Here is a 21,255-nt window from a genome sequence, read left to right as displayed (position 1 = left end):
CAGTTCACATAAAGTTTACCAAAGCCTCTGGATATGAATTTTCATGCCTCCATGATGGTTCACTGTTAAATATGTATGTGACCTTCAGTAGTTCAGCAGTCATTTCCCATCCTTTCTGCTGGGAGAAGTTACACGGGCAGTCCAGTTTCATGATGCCAACCCACAGTTCCCAGGAGCTTCCAAGGAGAAACTCTGCCTCTCCAGTCTGGCACCCAGGCCAGACTCACCTTTATCCTTGCCCAAGGATTTGGGGGACAACAGTGCCAGGATGCCTGAACAGTCAAATTTGCAAAGAACTTGCAAATTGCCAAGTTCTTTGACACTCAATGCTATGGTACCTGTCCCACCTAGCTGCCTCAACTCTTCCCCTCTCCCCAGCACCGCTACCCTCAGCCTTGTGAGATAAGAAAGCTGGGAAACACAGATAGAAGGAATTGGACCTAGATCTACATAGGGAATTAAGGTATCTAAGTGACACCTGAGCAGCCTCTGAGTTTCTCAAGAGTTTCACACGTTTCTATGAAACTCTAAGTAAATTTCTCAGATACCAACATTTATGCATGCAAACTTCTGTAGAAGAAGGAATTTGCATGCCTCCTTTTACCCCTTCCAGCACAGATACTGCAGGAAAGTCCCAGCAATCAAAAGGAAATATAGTATATACATGTTGGTCTTCAGTGTCCAGACTGTGTTTTGGGAAAAAAAAAAATCCTTATTAGAATATGCACATCTATTCCCACTAACAGCAATAGTATTTTCCAAATTTGAAATGTCTGTTTATGAAAGATTGTACAAGCTCACCAGAAGAGAAATGGATGAGAGGTGAAGTGAACAGGAGTTTAGTGATGTTCATTGTCCTAATTACAGTGAATAATGTTCTGGCAGAGTGTCTAGAGTTCTGTTTGTTCCAGGAACTTCTAACAATGAAAACAGACTATTATCCCACTTAGTCATACCAAAGACCTGATCTTCCAGTCCAGCAAAGCACGTAGGATGGGCTTAACTTTAAACACTTGAACAGTCTAATTGACTTGTTTGGCATGACTGCGGTGCTGAGGAATGAAGCTGAGACTTGGGTGCAGGTGCTCCTGCTAAAAGGTTTCTCAGTCTCCTGCATGCCGAAAACACTCCAACCTCCATTTTTTTCCCCCCAGGCTTCTGTGGTATACTCTCTGCTGCACATTTAGCTGAGCTATCAGCCTGTGGGAACACTCATTGTCACGGTTAATCTGAAGAAGAGGTAGGCAGCTCCAATTGGCAGCAGCATGTCAGAAAACAGACACCCAGTGAAGGTGGAGGACTCCCAGCCCTTTGGTTCTAGGGGACTGACCGTCAAAACACATTTTAACCTCCAAGATTTTTATCAATAACTTGGCTATTTAGCAGTAAGTTACCTTTTCATGTCTACATTTGCATGGAGGGATGTGACTGCAGTCACAAGCGTCATCTCCAGGTGGCAATAACGCAGCTCACTCAATGCAAGCCCTCAGCTGCAAGTCACCAGTAAACAAACACTGCAGACCAGGCTGTCCTTATGTGACTCCCCCTCAGGCGCTGTAGTCTGCCACATTTCCTTGAACAGAGCTGGTGGGACACCCTGCCACTCACAGGACTACTACATCTTCATTTGAAATTTCACAATTAACTTATTGTTACTTGCCCAAGAGCACTGTGGAGCAAGGAGCCACAAGAATCCATCGCTTAGGAATGGTCAGAGAAGGTTGGGAGAGGTAGAACACTGGCTTTATTTGCAGTACTCATAAAGCTGATAGATAGATGAAAGCAGACTCATAAGGTTCACCCCCCAGCTTTTGCTTGCACTGAGAACCTGCAGCCAAATGCAAGCTTCATGAAAGGGTAGAAAAAAAAAATCCAAATCTGCACAAAAAGAGTTCCCTTCCCCCTCTCACAACTTCCTTCAATTGAGGGGTCTTTTAGGGCAGAGAGAGCTATCAAGGAATAAACCTAGAATTGGAAATCAAATAATCCTATTTAATTTTATAGTTGTTGACACAACTTGTTACATGTGTTTCCTACCAGAATAAATGAAATCACAGTCATCTGATTTCCAAATTACCATATCTATTGTTTCAGAAATACAGGGTGTAAATAATTGCAGTGCAATCGCCTATGTCTGGACCTCTCTCATCCGGAACCGTTATCAGGATTAGCATAAATTACAGTGCCATCTAATAATGAAATCACTGAACACTGATTGTGCCAACTATTTAAACCTGTAATTATTGCTCATTAGAAACGTGTTTCATGTTATTTGCCCCTTACAGGCCCAAAGTTGTTGTCAAAAGGCTCCTGCAAAGAATTCTACAGAGAAGAGCATAGAAAATTTTTAGATGATAGGCATAAATTTAATCTGCAAAGCCTGTCTGCGTGTAAGAAACTTGCTCTGGACACCATTCATTCAACCCTGAAATACATTTGTATCTGCTACCAGAAAGAAAATGCCATAGGTAAGAACAGGAAACCTCCAATATATTTCAGATACATACTAACAGTATGTGGTTTTCTACATAAGTGGACAGTGATTAGCTCACAGCATTCGTTATTGTAGTACAATTAGTCATCATGCAGCTGACAGGCTCCAAAGGAAATAAGCTCCTGACCTAGCCAGAAGGAAGGCTCTCAGCAGATCTTATCATAGCTGGATAAGGCTCAGGTGGGGTAAGCAGCTACCCACATCAAAGGCAGTAAAGGACAGATGCCAGAAGCAAAATAAAAATAACTATCACCTTTGCATGCTCCCCTGTTAAGGATTTGCCAAAGACAGTTGTTTAGGATTTATCTGCACCTCTGTAGATCAAGCTCTTTAAAATAGGAGCTGGCTAAAACAGGAATCAAGTAAGTGCTCTTTAGGTCTAATAGATATTTTAATCATTTTTCCTTAACAGAGGGAAAGTGATTCATCTTTTGTCATCTTCCTCCTACCACATACACAAAAACTTTTGCTGCAGAGTGGGGGGAAAAAAATAAATAGTTTCTACCACTTCAAAAAGCAAGAAAGAAAAATAAAAGAGGGAAGACTAATACATAACATTTGGAAAGACTCACCTTGATGTAGAGATTGCAGTTGATATCCATCACACTATCCATTTCCCTGATAGGTTCTTCCAATAGCTGATTCAAATCAGAGTTTAAGTTTTCATTCCTGTGACGAGGGGGTTCAGCAGACAGACACACAAGCAACCCAACTGCTAAAGCACACATCCCCCCAAAGAGGCATGGTTCCTAAATACAGCTGCAGATACCGTTAAAGCTAGCATACTCTCAGAAATTTAGCTTGTGTTAACACTTAACAAAGTTGTAAAATGTAGGAGTCAATTCACACACACACCCTCACCCCAGATGCCACAGACTCAAAGTCTGTCCTTTTTCCAACCAAGAGGTCCTTATATTACTTACTATGGCTCCTGGGGCAGGGAGATTCTCTGGCCTCCTGATAATGGAGTGATCCTGCCCAGCTGTCAGGCATTTGCACCACTACATATCTCTGTGATAATGTTCTGACGCAAGGTCAGCAAACCTCATCACTGTATGGGGTGTTTAAGTAATTGGTTCTTTATCCTTTAATTTCTATTGGCTGTAAGGTATTACAAAACCTTACCAGAGATTGCAATTTGACAGGAGTTAACTATAAAGCAATCGTTGACATCAGGTTCAGGTGAAAAATAAAGAATGAAACTTTATCCTTAAGCGATATGAAAGCAGTTCTTCTTTCTGCATCCTAAAACCAAGCAGGTTCTAAAATAAAATTTAAAAATAAAATAAATAAAAATAAATAAAAACAATTTTAAAAATATCTTAAATGGGTGGGAAATTATGCATTCAGAAAACTAGCCGCAACCATCTGTTAGAAGTTTACAAATAAAGTTAAATAAACTAGGCAAAGCTAATATAAGCCTCTTTGTCCCATTATGCTACCTGCAGGCATTTACCCTCTGACAGAGTTTGCATGCCTGAATATTGCCTTGCTTATGATTGTAGTCTATGGTATTACTGCTACAAGTGCTACGATATTTCCACGTATTTGGAATTCAGTGTCTGATGGAAGTAACATGTTGACTTGAAGTAAAAAAAAAAAAAAAAAAAAAAAAAAGTATTAGAAAGTTCTGATGTATGACTGTTAGCTCAAGATGTCTGCATCAGTGAATATGGTGAATATTTTTACAGAACTGTTAGTTAACAGAACAACTGTTAGTTAACAGAACAACTCCCCCAAAGAGCCATGCTTGGACGATCTTGTCTGTATCTCTGAATGATGTAAAGCCCAAGTATATGTCCATTTTATTACTAAATAATCTTCAGTAGTTTGCTGGGCACTAAGATGATGTCATTTGGCCTTTCCCTCCAACTGTTAGGCTTTGCCAGATCTTGCAGGTTTATTACTTAAGTTTCTGGAGTGGAAAACAAACAAAAACACACAGGAGGTGGTATATTAAAAAGAAAATTAGCACTTTGATCATTTATCAGTATCTGTTACTTTCATCCTAGGCTACTCTGCTCTGTGGACTACCCTGGGTTCTGTTGCGTAGTATAATGGATATGCCAAATTAAGAAAACAATATCCATTTTACAAAGAATTGTTAAACTTTGTTAAAACTGTTGAAGCCTTTAAATGACTTGCAGTTTATGAAATAAATTGGTTTTCTTTAACACCTAACAAGATAAACAGCAATTCTATTGAAGTCATTGTTCTGCCTTTCCTCTCTGACAGTAGAAACCACAATTTTTCTTTGCATTTTACTGCAATATTATATTTGGTGTTTTTATTCTATTTTGTACAAATAGAAGTGGTGACGTGTTGTGACAAGAAGACAGACCTCATATTACCATATATTTATACTTTGCAGAAGAAAGGATGGTACATGAATAGGTTTATTAAAGAAGGTGGTTGTCCTTTATGCACATGAGAGGATAAGGCATCAACCAGCTTCACAATTATCTACCCACTACCTATTTGTTTACCCAATTTAACATACAGAGAACTAATCAGAAAGGAGAGACTAGGAAACAAAGAGAGTCTAAAATAGAAGTAGCTTGCAAATATGTCACTGGAGAACTGAGAGTTTTGCACATATTGGACAAGACACAATGTCTCTGAAGTGACTTCACCATTTAATGTGGATTAATTGCCTTGCTCATATTTCATTGCAAGTTTTTTTTTAAACCTTTGATTAAGAGCTATCTAGGTATACCTTTAACTAAGGTAGAAAAAGAGCACTGCTATTCCTGTTGGTACAAGAGCAAACCAACAGTAAATCAAAGGAACTGTGTTAATGATACATAGCACAGGACTTGTACTGTTTTGGGGTGTGTTTTATATCTCATTTAATCTCACTGGCATCTCATACAGGCTAATAGCCAAAGAAAATTCTAAAGAAAAATTAGATAAAAATTCCCCTGTTCCCTACTCATTCAGATACAGATGGAAGAAAGGCTACTAGCATCTCCTAGGGCTAGAAGCAAATACTACTTTATTATAAACGTGGAGGGAAAGCCAGTAAGTCTTAAAATAGTCAGAGGTACCAGACCTTAAATACATCACTTTTCAATAGTCTGAACTAGTGGGAAAAAAAACTCAATAGAGGTAGAATAGAGAGCTGAGTGCAGCTGTGTAGTTACTAGTACACACTGAACACTGTAACACAGGTAAGATAAAAATGCTATCATCGTAGTTAATATATGTGAGTATATATTGAGTCTATTGCAAGATATATAAATATATGTCTATTACAGTGCATACATTCACAGTCAGGTGTATTTAAATACAATATCATGTACTGGTATAAAAAAAATTGGGTGTTGAAATCTTAGTGTAGTTAAGTCTCCATAAAAGCCTGCCTACAAGCTCCACATCAGCAATAGATGGCCTACTTCCAGATAGGTAGGAAAGCAATATGATTCTAGCCTTAAAGAAGAAGAAGAAGAAGAAAAAAAAAAAAAAAAGGCAAAAATTACAGCATGAAAATTGGCTTTATAAATAAAGAAGATCACACTCTGGATGATTAGAAGTAATTTCGCTCCACAAAAGAGGGTAAGATCTTGGTATTTCCACAAGTAAATTCTGAGTCTTAACCTCTCTGGGAGAGATAAATGTGATATCAGACTCTAAAGCATTACATATTCTCTCTGTCTCTGTCCCCTTCTCTCTGTATGTATTAATTTTATAGATCTTTTTATTGTCTCAACTATACTGGTTGCGTGAGGAGCAGAACAATAGGCCAAGTACTTCCATTTCACACATGCCACCTCTATAATTCAACAAAGAATAGTAAAAAAGATCTATAAACTTGTTATAAATCAGTGCCCTAAACTAAATTAACCATTGAAATGGATTACCATAAAAATAATGTCATAAAAATATTCTTCACCTCTGTACTCCAGGTGTGTGTCTGTGTGTGTACGTGCCTGTGAATGCCCATGCATGTAATGCTTTGTGTGTGCCAAGGCCAGTGGCAGTGCTAATGGTGTGGCAGGCTCAACTTCTGCAGCCTTGGAGGAGATGGCATTCAGGGCTGCGAGGATGAGCTTTAACATCTCTGTGTCTGGGAAAGTAACTCATAAACAGATCCACTAAAATATAATTACTCTACATAACTCACCTTTAGTAGTTGTGAGTCATCTCTGCTTTTTTATTAGCAGTGAAGCACTAGTCATTTTGGTTATGTTTCTGAGGTGCTGCTGGAAAAAAAAAATTAAAAATAAAAACCAATCCAGATGCAGGCTAAAGGATATGACAACTTAAGCAATACACAGCTTGGCCAAGGTTGGCTTCCGTTCTGCACTCCTAAACACCAGCTCCTCCAGCATTTGATCAATATATATATATATTTCTCTATGAGAAATATATATATATATATATTTCTCCATGAGAAAGGCACATAGGAGTATCAGGAGATAAGACTGTATGAAGTTCAGCATTGGACTGATGGGATGGTAGTTCAAGAGGTGGTAGATTTTGTCACTCTGGAGGAAGACATCAGAACAGGAGAGCTGGAGGCGGCTCTCCTGGAGATGACACTTTCCTTGCCAACCTCCCTGAGCTCACATTATCGTAATTGTCTTCCCAGCCATCACCCGAGAACTCACCAGTACTACTCAGAGGTTTTCTAATTCCAAGTGAGACTTGTTTGGAAGTGCCACACTTGCAGATACAGCAAAAATGACTTCTGAGAACCAGCAGCACCAAGGTAAGAGTAACTCAGGTGCAACACTGGCCTCATCCTGCAGTCTACCAGTGTCATTAGACTTTAGATCTCAGTTTCTCAATCTGTATTTTGACAAGGGGATTCTTTAAACAAAAGTGAACTGTGAAATCTTCCAGAAAGGGAATTCAGCTGCTGAATTGGTAGAGTTGGGCCACAGCCATCTTGCATCAACAGGATCTCAGTGTTGAGAAGCATCACCTTTGGTTAAATATATACATATATATTTATATATACACTCACATATACACACACATGCAAGCAGAGCAACTATGCCCAAGCAGTAAGATGAACTAAAAAATAAACTAGAAGGCCGCTTTTCATTCCTGCTGGTGGGATAAGGAGGGTAATGTGAAGAGCAACAACTACCACCTCCTGAATAAGAGCGAGAAAGCCTGGGAAAAACATGTAGGGCTGAACTGGAGAAGAGGGAGTTGTCACGCGTGAGATAAATGAAAAATAGCCATTTTGTATGCATAGGTGGTTTTCTTTTCCTGATTTAAAGGTCTGGTCACCAGAAGCCATTCTAGGCTATCTCTAGCTTCTGAGATAATTCCTAAACTGGGTATTTTAGTGCTGGTCAGGAAACAGGTATCACACTGAGAAAACAGAATTATTTATTTCTGCTCATTGGATTCACATGTATAGGAGCAGCTTGTTTTTTCCACAAACCAAATGTTGGTGTGCTCTGTGTACATCTGTATTTTGTTCTGATGCATGACATAGTGGTACTGTAAAAGGCAGACAGATCACTGTCAAATAAAGTTTGCTTTGCTTAAAACTAGCTATATATTTATCTCAAAATGGGAAAGCACAGACTACTGTTATTGGGACTAGGAGTGAGAGAGTAGGTGCCACACTATGATGGCGGTAAATTAAAGCAGCTCTACAGAGATGTAACATGAATCTGCTAATACAATTGGCACTGAAGTTAATCCAACCTGTGCAGCAGCAGCTCCCTTTTTCATACACTTCAGGAAACAATGGGATTCAAAGCATCATTGCCCCTGAAGAGGAAGGACTGTGTATTTTGCTTTTAAATGTCTCAGTTCGGTATAAAAGATAAACTCACCCTTCAAAATAGAACAGTCATCACGTCATTGCAAATAATCATTGTTAGAAATGCGCCGAACTGCTAGGCCAGTTAATAACGACACCACATTTTATTTATATGGCTCCCATCTGCTGAAGCCTTCTAGGCAGCTCACAATGGGTTTGATTTTCAGCCAGACCTTAACATAGCTTCTGTTTATATGGATGCAAATAACAGTGGTTGGATGGCTGTGTGCATAAACAGGTCTAACAACTAATCTTTGTGACCATAATGCATGGTTTTATTCCTTCATGCAACAAAATCTCCATCTGAAAAATCCCTCTGACAAAGTACACAAAGCGTGACAATGAACTAAGTTTTTCTGTGAGTTTTTAATGTTTTCAAGCGATTCAGCATTTGGCTTGCCAGAGGGGACTGTGAAATGCGTATCACCACTGTGCCCATCACTTAGTGAGGTCCCCTTGACTCCACACTCCCCAGTACAAGGCACAGCCTTGAAAAGGTAAAAGAACAGGATATATGAACAAAAGCTGCTCCTTTTCTCATCATCTCCCCTCTTGCACCCCACAATCTCCCTCTCCTTTGGCCAAGCCTAATATTCTTTCCTACCCAAACCCCCAGGCATCTCCTCGCCAATCTCTTTTCTCTCTTCTTTGCCTCCTTTCTGAGCTCTGTTTCAGCTGTTAGCATTTTCCTCACAATGCTTCACACAACCTGTTTTCTGATGCAGGGCACTGACTTCTCCCATGGCCTCTGCCTGCTGCAGCCACAACTCCAGCCACCACGCTTCACCAGCATCCACGCCTGAGCTGTGTCTCCATGCACCCACCCAATGCTGCTTCCTACCCGCTTGTCCTTCACCAGCATGTTTAGCAATGGATGACTGGCCTCTCTCTTAGGTGTCTGTTAGGGTAGGTTTCATCTTTTTCTTTTTTGTGATGAAAAAAAAAGACAAAAGTCTGAATACCTTGTGAAGCACAGTGCTGATTGTTTGGAGCACTTCTATCAACTTCATGGCAGTAAGTGCCGTGCTTGGCAGTGCTTGCAGATCTGGGCCTTCGGATAATGGGTATATTTATAGTATGTGCATTGCTTATGTACCAATAGCTGCCAAAGTAGTAAACAAACAAATGCTCTCCATAAAACAATGAGAAAGTAGGATCATAATCTTTGATCGATGAACAGGGATGACAGGTTTAGAAAGGATTCCTCGCTCTTTTATGCAGATTGCTTTTTCGACTGCCTGAATCTCAGCCAGCGTGAGGAGGCTGGAAGCCTGGAAAGGAGGTTTTCCATAGCTCTTCAGCACTGACAGCACCTCCCCGAGGAGCAGACCCTGAGGAGAGAGCGATGCTGGTGTGAGGAGGCCCCACGTCAATCAGCAGGAGCAGGCAGTGAACGGTAGTCCTCTGCCTTGCGCTGACCCCACAGGCAGGAGGTACAAGAGAAGGGTGGGCCTGGGCACACAGAGGGATGGCTCAGCCATGCACCAGCCAAGCTGCACGTGCAGTAGCAAGGTCACTGCCCAGGACATGGCATGAAGTCTGCCAGGCCCTTTGAGATAGGTCTGATGCCCAGCAGGGACTTACAGACTAGTGGAGACATCGGTGGACATGAGAACGGTCTTCCAGCTCTTTGCCAGAACAGCTGCTTTGAAAAGCATGTTTTATTGAGGTTCCCAGCCTGAACCTACTTCCTGAGGAAGAGTTCATGCATGGTGCATCCAACAAGTTCCTCAGGGGGATACTTAGGAGATACACCGAAACTAAGGTCCATATTGATCTGCAATGCGAGGTTGTCTGGATCTAGGTTTTAAACCAGTATCAAATCTACCTGCAAACTCTAAGTCTGCATTTGTGCTTCCCTCCATATCAAAATTAAGATGAACGCAGTGCAACATTTTATTATTATTATTATTATTATTATTAGATACAACCTAACAAATCTATTAGTCTGATCTTGGCTCCATGTATCTTCCTGGGAGTCCAGAGAACTCTAAAAGCAATGACCTTGACCAAGACATTAAAAAACTGATTAAGTTCTATTTAGATCTTTGTTTATTTAAGTACTACTTTCTTAGCAAATTGAAATATATGTAATTTAAGCAGCAGGTTAATTTAATTTGAAAATGAAAACAAAGGAACATTTTTAACACGGAAATACAAGCCAGTTCATGATGTTCCTGAACTACTCAATGTGAATGGGCTGATTTTTAGATTGTTAAGTCTGTGTGTTCGCATCTTTGAAACTCAGGCCATAAGAAACACTCTAATTGAAATGTATAAACTGCATTATTAGTGTGGATCCACTAAAATAATATTATTATGAAGGGTCTGTACTACCTCACTAAGAACCATTATTTTTTGATGGAAATACAGAATAAAATTAATGTTGATGACTCAACTAATAACTTCATATTTAAACAGCAAGTTTCAAGCAAAGAATCCTCAGGCATTTCAGAGCTGGAAAGCATAAACACGCCATTACAATTGAAGGTAGGCAGAATGCAATTATCCAAGTTGGATTCTGGCCAGAACAATGGGCACTACCCCCTCCTATTCTTATTTTTAAAGAAGTTCTCAAACAAAAGCGATGGCAGCTGTTGCAATAGATGAATCTATCAGTTACTCACAAAACCCATCTATTTGATTCCAAGCAGCCCTGATTCTTACCAAAAGAGCCTTCATTCCTACCACAGTGAAACAAAGACACTGGCCAGCCACCTACATGTGGAAAGCTACGTGCTAATTTTCTCCTTCCTCTTGGATTTTCTTCTTGGGAAAAAAAAAAAAAAAAAAATCCTACTTGAAGAGATGCTTTATTTTTTACTGGAAGAAGTGACTTCAGAGCTGCTTCAGAGTGGGTTGGACCTGCTGGGAGGATTCACCCTGTCAGCCAAGACATACAAGGGAAAAAATGGATGTCTTCTCAGACATCCCTTAACCCTCCCACCCTCCTGCATACATAGCATTTTTAAGAAATGTGCTGCTATATCTCTGCCATTTCGCTTTGCACCTTCCTTCTAAAAGTCACCAGGACCACTTGCAGAAGGGGGCTTTGCAGGTACAGATGGTAACTAACTCTGGGCTCATTGAGATTAGCATCAGGACCAGAGGGCACAGGAATGCTCTCTGTGCTTATATGAGGCTGAAGAGGAGAGTTCACCTCCTGCATCACCACCTTCCACCACTTCAGTATCCCCAAATAAATGTCCTCAAAAGACAAGTGTTCTCCCTATAGTTTCTCCTTAAATTACTGGGCATTACATAGTCTCTCCAGGATTCAAGTATCATCTCAATCTCAGAACAACCTCCAATGGCCATTTAGGATTCACAAAAGGCATGTTTCAGCAGGCTCCAGAATACCAAAAACTGCAGGTCAGGAGAACACTTATATCCTGGAAAAATGGGTCAAACTTAGGCACATGCCTAAATGCTTGCTGAACAGAGAGATTATTCACGCACAAAATACATATTTACAAGTTTTACTGGTTTTGGACTCAAGACCCACAGAAGAATTGTACTGAACCAGTACTGAACTGTGCCAGAAAAACATTATGTCTGTCCCTTTCCCCCTTAAATGTGTCCGGAGCTGTTACCAGATCAAGGCTATTCTAGAACTAAAAAGGGAAATTTATTCAACAAGCACTATAGCAGGTGGCAGCTGCTAAACAATCTGCCACCAATCAGCAGTTTATGAAAGAGAGTAAAGAATCCAATAATAACTCACAGTCAGGGAGGGAGACACCGAGCCTGCAGTTACTGAGGGAGGCACATAATTAGACAGAGCCAACTCTTTGGCAAAATTATTTCTCCTAAAATCTGCTTAACTGGTAAACTTGGCACTCCACAAATCCTCAGGCAGTATACCCACAGCTGAGCCCGGTGCAATGTAACTTGCAGGGCAGAGCTGAGCGGCTTCTTGGGAGGGCTGGGTGGGTGAAAAAATGAGGCTGGTGGAAAACCCAAATCATTTTGTCTGCCTTCCTCTACTCATTTGCTTCTCCTGGAGAAAGTCTATCGTTATGCAAGAGCCCTGAATTTTTATGACACTCAGCCTGTTCCCAGATTAAAGCATGTAGATGAGTCTATGGCACAATTCTCTCAGAAAACTTCCATGGTGCTGGTCTGGTGAGGTGGGGCTCAGAGCTGGAAGGCGGTGTGCCAGGGCTCCTGACTCTATCTGCAGGTTCCTATACCTGTTCATATTAAGTGATCCGAGTTTGCTACGGTTTTTTAAAGCTCCACATATGAAATTAGACAAAATAGGGTTTAATTCCCAAGAAGAACTAAGAAAACTCCAGCCAGCCTCATGGTAGGCCTATTTTTTCAGCTAGATTACAGCACCATCTACAGGCCTTTTCTGATTTAAGACTAGCGTCAGGCAGGTTGTTCCACTATTTTATATAAATACCTTTCGGGTTCAGCGGCATGTCTAGTGCCGTGACAGACTGTATAGTGCAGCTTAGTGTGAACAGGGCAAAATGCCTTTAGACTGCGCTGAGAAAAGTTTGGTAGCAGATGACGGACAGGTTTGCTTCTTCGCAAGAAGCAGCAAATCTGTGAAGTGCCCTTGGATTTTAGTAGCTTGATTCAAAAACACAGAGGGTCTATCGTTTCAGTTTGATTTTAAGTATTCAACCAAAATTTCATTTTTGTTATGCAGTGCTGCTTAGAACAGTTAAATCAGGGCTTCAGGAGAGAAAAGGAAAATGCAGAAATTAGGTGTCAGCTAAAACTGAACAACAGATTTCTACCACAGTGGCACAAGCTTAAAATACTGCAGCTCATTTTGGACCACATATGTAGTAGAAGCAGTAAGCAGAGTTGATCCACCAGAATTCATTATACTTAACCTCAGCTGGTTGACACAGATAGGAGAACTCTCTACAACACAAGACCGAGGTCATCTCTGTCTGGAGACTGTTATTTGCTAAATTACTTGCCAAACCACAATAAATTGAATTACTCCTATGCATGTAGAAGATCCTGGGATAAGCACTGGTTTGGTGTGAAGAGGGCTGTGGTGAAGCAACCTACAGTATAGCAATCAAATGTAGTAAAATATCAACCCTCCTGTAATAAATAAAGTCTTTCTGCCTTCATCTGAACATCAGGCTGAAGTATCGAACCACAAACAAAAATGTAAGCTGGCCATACACACTTCTTCCTTACACCAAACCCAGTTACTTGAAATCCAGAATCAGGCTCCAAATAAATAAGCTTGACGGGCTTCAAAAAATCCAGAGGCTGAAGAAAAAAAAAAAAAAAAAAAAAAAAAAAAAAAAAAGTGTTTAGGAAAACTTTACCTGCTTCCTGACGTTGTGGCTCTTAGGAGGTGAAATGTTATTTTAAGCATTTCTCTGCCACTAGGAGAGAGCCTCCCCCCCCCCATTTTTAAATAAAGGTTGAGATTCAAACAATCCCATGATGATAGGGCCTGAAGCTTTATAACAATACCAAATATCACAAAACTTGTGATAATATCACAAGAGCTGTCAGCACTGTGAATCAGCACACTAAGTCTACTGGAATTTTTCTTTTCTTGAATCTCTGCCATGAAAATAATTTAGCTCTACACTATACCTATGTAATGCAGGGAGAGCCACAGTAACCACAGATGGTGTCAGTGTTAAATGCCTTTCAAATAAGAAATTCTCCCCCCTCATTCCAAAACTAAAGAGTAAATGGACAGGGGGGTGTGCACATGCCACAGTTACCACCTATGCGAGGATTTTGTTATCTTAAATGCTGTTATCTAAAACGTTACACACCCTATGGAATTAAAAGCCGTAAAGCTGCTGTCTTACTGATGTGTAACGGTACATACTGCACACCGACTGCTTGGGATTAATTGCACATATAAAAACAGATTTCTTTTTAAAAAGTCTGCGTGCAGAGAAGAATCATTAATTTCACTTGAAGTGATTCCCAAACAGGATATGGAGCCTCTAACAGCCCTTTGGGTTGTGCCAATTGTTTTGTGCAGGTGTTTAATCCAAGTGCTCAACCGCACGTAGGGAACAGTCATTCTGCAAGTACCGGGTGGAGTGGGAGCTGCATGGTGGTGTCACATAGCTGCAAGGGGTTGATTCCTCAAAATCAGCAGAAACCTTGGGAAGCTGCTAATTCTTGTAAACAAGAGCCTGGGTTTTATGGAGCAAAACAGAGCAGAAAACACTGAAGTACACGAGAACCAAATCCCTTCTGCTAAAGCCTCTTTTATTATACTAGAGGAGCACTAAAACCTGCCATAAACAAGCTGATTGCTCATTTCAGCCTCTCTCTGTGTCTGCAGCCAGGAAAAGCAGCAGCAGACGCAGACTGAGTTGAGCTGCTGGGATAGGAAACATCTCCTGAAGGTCAACGCTACTCATATTTTTAGTTTTCATTAGAACTTCCTCATTCACACGGACTTGAAAACAATATATACATATTTAGGATGAAAGCTGAGCTGCAGTTGCTGTACGTACAATACCACCCAACCTTTGCTATGCTTTGTAATGCGGCGCTTTGATATGAGCCTGCAGAAAGATTGGATGGCTCTGAGGTGAAGGAAGGGAGAGGTCCCAAGGCATTGCAAAGGGATTTTGAACCTACTACATCTGATCACGAGGAGCCTGATGAAAAGAGAGGCTCCCATAACAGCCAACGTGGCATCTGTGAAACAGATTGTGTGCCCACCTTTGGCTTCCAGGAAAGCAGCTCTGCTGTAGGAGCCAGCGTGAGGCAGCACAGCAGTGTCTCAGGAGGAGGAAGAAGAGGAGAAAGCAAGGAAAGGCTGCTCCCCACAGCCTTGCAAAATGGCAATTTGTTTCCAGAGGGACAGCTACTGCAGGGATCTACATGGGGCTGAACACAGAGGTCAAGTCACAGCCTCAGACCTCTCCTGACTTTTCTTCCTAATCTTTCAGTATGGGAATTTCCCTGCTCTCGGCGACACAAGCAAGTCCCCGCATTGGGTCCTATGGGATAGACCTGAAACCCACTCCAGGCAGTGGAAGCATAGTGGCTTCTAGAGAACTGAGAACACGGTCTCAAACAAAAAATAATAATAATAATTTTATTTAAAAAAAAAAAAAAAAAAAAAAAAAGGTTGAAACTATTAAATGGGTGTAAAGGCTAGTGATGATGTTCCTGATCAAAACTGAGGAGGTCAGCCCCAAAAGGTGGGATACATTCTCAGGAGAATCTGCACTCCAACCCACCCTGATCCAGGGTTAGCTGTAGCTTTTACTAGATTCTATTGAAAATCTGTGTTGCACTGCATATGGAGAAGCAGAATAAGTGAACTTACTATAGCAGCTGAAACACAGAAGCTAGCACATGGCAGCTAGCACTTGAAATGCCTGGCATGCCTGCAACACACAACCGCAGAGAAACCCGATGAGCACCTTCCAGCCCACCTTTGAAACTCCACACCAGACAGCACCTGCTCAGTGCCTGCCACCCTCCATAGCAGCAGTCCCCTCCATGTACTGATATAATTGAATCTTTCCCCAATGCATGGACTGGAAAACAATTTCTTCCTCTGAACAAAGAGGTTAGCGCCATGGGCAGGGGCCATGGCTGGAAAGGAGCGCACAAGCCCAGCCTGGCTTTCACCAATGAAATGTAGCTGGCAGAAAGCAGGCACGTTCACTAATGAATTATTCCAAGACAATTAACAGTCTGAGGGAGACGCTTGCAACAGCTTAATGCTTACTGTCAAGGGAAGCCAGTACCAAGCTCAGCACTGCCTCACCAACTCACAAAGGGAAACAAGGCAAAAATAGAGGGGAGGGAAACATCAAGGAAGAAAATACAGCATCTGTGAGCTGTTAATTACAAAGGTGCACACACTGGAGTAACAAGGATGCTAATAGAGTTTTATTAGGAGACAAGAGAACCATTTTCAGGAGCTTTGTGGAAGAGCCAGAACCCAGTGGGCCCAGTGCTGGGCTGGTTTAAACAGCACTCTGATCAGCACTCACTGATGCCTATGTGATGCTCTGGGAGCTGCAGGGGTTCATGGCTTTCCACACACTCTGTGGTCATACACTTGGTCTTTAAAATATATTTGCATGTTTTCAGCTATAACAAGTGCTTGTTCTACAGTCTGAGTACTAACTGTGAAACACAGCCACCTGAGGTGGGGAGCCACAGCCCCATTCCCAGGAAGCGTGGCAGCCTCTGTGCTAAGACACCTGTGTGAGATCAGTAGCTTACCCATGAATAACAGAGATAAATAAATGGTGAAGAATCTGATATCAATCTTACTCTGTTTTTTTTTTTTTTTTTTTTTTTTTTTTCCCAACTTGCTCAAGGCAACATAATTCAAATGCTTCTGTGCAGTCATTAGACATAAAGCCAAGCTGAGCTCCCACTTAATAAGGAATATTTAGCACCCTTACTCTGAAGCTCTCCCATCAATGGAGTCCACACTCTTAATCTCACCTTGCTCTTGCTAACAATGTGGTTACTGTAATGTTGGCCCTGATACTCAAAGGAAAGGATATTACGGCCGAAACCTCTGGTAATGAAATCTCATGTAATGAAAGTGTGCTTACACTGAAATGTTTGTATGTCGCCATCAAATCAGAGCCTCACAATGCAATTTCCAAAAGCCTCTGTAATTATACAAGCGCCACAAAGTGGGACTAGGTGGCAGGCAGGTTATTTAACATTTATTGCTACTACATAACGCACTGTAACTCTGCAAGCAAAAAGGGTGTGAAGGATAGCAGTATTTCACAAAATACACACAGCACAATTAAGAATCACAGGCTCGGAACATTTATAAGTGCTTTCAGTATATGTTACTCCTTATTAAAAATGAATTGCATGCAGCTCAAGAGAAAGTCTTATACTTGTAAATACCAATAAACCATAAGGGAGAAATCTTTTCAATGGATGGCAAGAGAGTGAAACAGACAGATTAATGAAGAGAGAGCATGTGAAAACATTTAAGCATGGCAAGGAGAAAGCACATGTTCTGTGAAAGTGCTGCCCCTATGGAACAAGGTGTTTTAGCCCACCTCATACATGGTGATAGGCAAATCAAAGCAGTCTTGTCACCAGTAGTATCAAAAGTCTGTGTATGGAGTACACAGAGATAAGTATAAACAGAGTCTCTGCATCTGCAAATCTTCTGCATGTGATGCTCTCATGACAGAGAATGAGTTATCTGTTAGGAAGACCTTGAGACAGGAATTCAAGGAAAGGAGGACTTGTGTGTGGTGGTACTTCCATTTGTGTCAAGTAACACATATAAGATATTTGCTTCTGGCTTGTCCTCCAAATTAAAACTTAACATGAACAAAACCAGCTTCACCTTTTGCATGAAGGTCTAATGAGCATCATGACACACAGAAGCTTTGTTCTACAGGACGTTCTCAGCTTACTTTAACAGATATTTCTTTGCCATAATAAATGCTGAAATCCTAATGCAATTCCAGTTCCTTGAGCAGTAGCCGTATACATTAATGCACTGACTGACGAAAGGCTCAGAATAAGGCTGCAGGGAGGGACAGAGAATACCCTGTTACAGGGTGCACTGATGACAAACGCAGCATCTGAAAATGCATGTAGACTCAAAGACGATTCTCTTAAGTGTTTTACTGTGTCTAAATGGTGAAAATCCCACACTGCTTACTCTCTCTTGAAAAAGGACATCCACAAAAAGCCACTGGTTTTTGACTCCTGGTCATCATCTGATTATCAGAGGCAGTGCGGGGCATAGTAAGTCAGATACTAAGCAAGCCAGGAAGCCAGGTGTCTCCTTCAACATCAGCCAGCGTGCCAGACACACACCCATCAGTTCGGCCAGCTTCTGCCAAGATCATCTTTCATCAAGGTCACCCTTTCAGGATAGCGTAGGAGCAGCCTGCGAATCCAATATGTTCGACAATAGAGCCCGGAACCTACAATTTAAATTGGTGCTTGTTTGATCTAAACACTAATACAGATATATCAGAGACAGTTCCTAACATGGGGTATTCACAGCCTGAACAAATAAGGCAGATAAAGACTGGAAGGGAAAGAGGCAGCAGAACTCCATGATCACAAAACAAATGAAGAACTGGGAACAAAAGTGCTGCAGCCCACCCTGTCTGCTGTGTCGTTCAAGGACCTTTTATTTTTTGTTAATTGTTTGGTAATTACTTCTGAATGCTGGAGAAAGCAAAAAGCTGAAGACAAACAAGCCCCCACAGAGTTAGAAAACATCCCTGCTGTAACACAGACTTGAACAGGTTGAGTCTGCAGCCAAAAGAGTTCCCAGGAGAGGGAGCAGAGCTTGCTGCTACAAGAAAAGGGTCAGCTGGTTTCTGAAGCAACCAAGAAGCCTGTGGATGCATGAACAGAGGTAACGCCTGAGACAAACTTGGAGAAAATTGCACCATGGAAAGTGTGCCCATAGAAGCAGGAATGAGCAAGCCGTGCACTAGCAGGCCACCACGTGCAAGCACGGGATGACTGAGACACAACTGTCCAGATGTAAACTCAACAGCTTTGGGGTGGGGCTGCCGCTGATCCCACACACCGGGTTGCAGATTCACAGCTTTGTAAAATCAGAACAGTTTGACTTGGTTTAGGTTAATCTAACCCTTTGTCCTTGTAAACTAACTAGCAGACCTAACTCCTCTTGTTATCACTGTTTTCTATCATATTTTTCTACTGAATGCTTCTCGGACTCGTATCTGAACAGCTTCACACTGCACTTTGTGCTCACTGATATCTTATATTTTTACAACATTCATGTAATTGGGAGTCAACAGCAAGGAAAGAGAGCTAGGTCATCATAAAACTGTGAATAATGAGGATGCTCCTGTAATTAACTTCGTTCACTGCAGTTTTTGGTTTATAATGGAATAAGCCACTCCACTTTATTGTCATAACAACATGTTAATATGTTCCTATGTTCCACTGAGGTAATCTCCATTTTTAGCCTGATTATTTACAGCCTCTGGAATACCATTTTGGGTACCACTGAAATCCCACTTTCCTGTACAGAGCAATAAGTGGATGGGGTGTGCACTTTGGTGGATAGCATTCAAAATGTTTTAAAGACTTTGTGAACTGCAGGCATGCACATATTATCTAAGCTACTCTGGCTCATTGTAGACACTGATCTAATTTTGATGATAAGCTCAACTCAGATACCAAACTCCAGAAAAATCCTCTGAGTTTTTATGTCACATCAAGTCACAAGTCAATAGAAGAGATGCAACCTCAAAATAAAGAGAGCTGAACAAGATTTTCTATCAACAACCTAAAAAGTGTCATTTCCAAAAACAGATGGTTTTCTTTTTCTGTAGACTGAACTTGAGAGGCAATAACTTGTCTGGAAAGAAAAACCTCTCAATTAAAGACTTCATAAAGATTTTAAAATCTTAATAATGATAAACACCAAAGTTTTAAGTTTTGTGTACTTGCAATACCTGTGCCTCTGCACGTATCTACCAATGGGGTAGTTGGGCTTTGCGCAACTTATCTTTCCTTCTTTTTTTTCCCCCCTCAACAAAATTCTCAGGTAAATATCCAATACATATCCATAGCTATTTTAATATAAAATCATTTTTAAACCATTCATAGTAGCTAGTTACTAAGCACAGGAGATCCGAGCAACAGTTTTGTTTGCCAGAGTTAACACTAACATTATGTCAAGCAGAACCCAACTTTACAGCCTTTTGCAGTATTTGTTAGAACAGTACTCTCCAGTGTATGAATAAGGAATCTGAAACTGTCTGCTTTTACTTCTTGAATAAACTCTGCCCTTTATGCCCTTAATTTGATTGTGAACTACGGGAAGAGATAACAACTCCTTACCCATGTGAACCACGACCTGTTCAGCACAGAGGAAGCACGGAGTCTGACACAAACACCACTGATGGCAGGTCCTCAGGCAAGGAGGACCCCGATGGGGCAGGCTGCAGCCAGCTCCTCAGCCACCATCTCTGCTCCTGGGGGATCCCATCTGGGGCTCAGTACTTAGGTACTTCTTCACTTAGAAGCTGCACTGGTCTCACTGTGCTTAAAAACCACCAACTGACCTGCTCCTCCAAAAGGGTATCTAATCCTGGCTTGTCTTTGTTTCCACCAAACTCCTAGGTTAAAAATAAATAAATGAATAAAAATCCACAATTCAATTAGGAACTGTGCAAAACAAAAGGTTACTTTTATTTTCTGCCGGAAAAGTTCACAGGTTAGTCAAATTAAACTACAGCACTGCTGAGCATTTTCATCTCCCACAAACTTCAAACAGCTCCAGGAGCTCTTAGCAACTATCAAAAAGTAAGCCTAGTATGAACACATACCTTTTAGGCAAACATTTCCTTTCTTGTTCATGTTTCTCAGTTCTACAGACATGTTGACTTTTGTAATGGCATTTTAGACACATTGGGAAAGTATGTAATCTATTACATAGCCATAAATAAAGCTAGGATATTACACTGATTTTCTGATCTTCTAAAGAATTAAGAGGGATATGAGTGTCCCGGCTTGCAAAATCAATTCACATACACAACTTGTTTATCAGTCAAAACTTTTTACATTTAAATTTCAAATTAAATGAACCATTATCACAAATGTTGTTGTGATCTTCCTGCAACAGATCTAACAAGTAAATAAAATAAGAGGAAGGTAAAAAATCAGAAAGTGAAGCATCTGTGATGAGAAGGACAAATATTGTTTAAATTGGAAGCAAAGGAAGTTGCATTTATGCCAATACAGAGTTTGTATTACTCAATGCTTTTCCCCAGCTGGGTAGCTATGCTAAGCACTATTTCAACTGGCTCTCTGCTATGCTTGTGTTAGAAGCTGCTCCACAAATATAAGAAATAGAGCCACAACAGCAGGAGTAATATGCATTGTGCTCCTATACTATTCATTCCGTTGCAAAGCCATAATAGCTGCTATGTCACCACTAATTCTCTGTCATTTTCTGGTCAGCTTCTTTATGTTATGGCTGAGACTACTTATTTATTTTTTGTGACTTGGTAAG

The 21,255-nt window shown here is 40.9% G+C and overlaps 1 long non-coding RNA gene across 1 annotated transcript in view; it reads right to left on the bottom strand.

Annotated features, from left to right (window-relative positions):
- Positions 1 to 3,599: 3,599 nt before the first annotated feature.
- LOC118168500 overlaps positions 3,600 to 21,255 on the bottom strand; it is a 74,604-nt gene continuing 56,948 nt past the window's right edge. Inside the window, exons 3-4 of the long non-coding RNA XR_004751604.1 lie at positions 6,618 to 6,696; positions 3,600 to 3,756 (exon numbers count right to left, since the gene is read on the bottom strand). This is a non-coding gene — a long non-coding RNA (uncharacterized LOC118168500). The remainder of the gene's footprint in view (positions 3,757 to 6,617; positions 6,697 to 21,255) is intronic.

The sequence above is a fragment of the Oxyura jamaicensis genome, chromosome 5 (assembly GCF_011077185.1).
Source record: "Oxyura jamaicensis isolate SHBP4307 breed ruddy duck chromosome 5, BPBGC_Ojam_1.0, whole genome shotgun sequence".
Taxonomy (NCBI): domain Eukaryota; kingdom Metazoa; phylum Chordata; class Aves; order Anseriformes; family Anatidae; genus Oxyura; species Oxyura jamaicensis.
The sequence above is the reverse complement of the archived record's forward strand: the minus strand, read 5'-3'. Positions and strand labels throughout refer to the sequence as shown.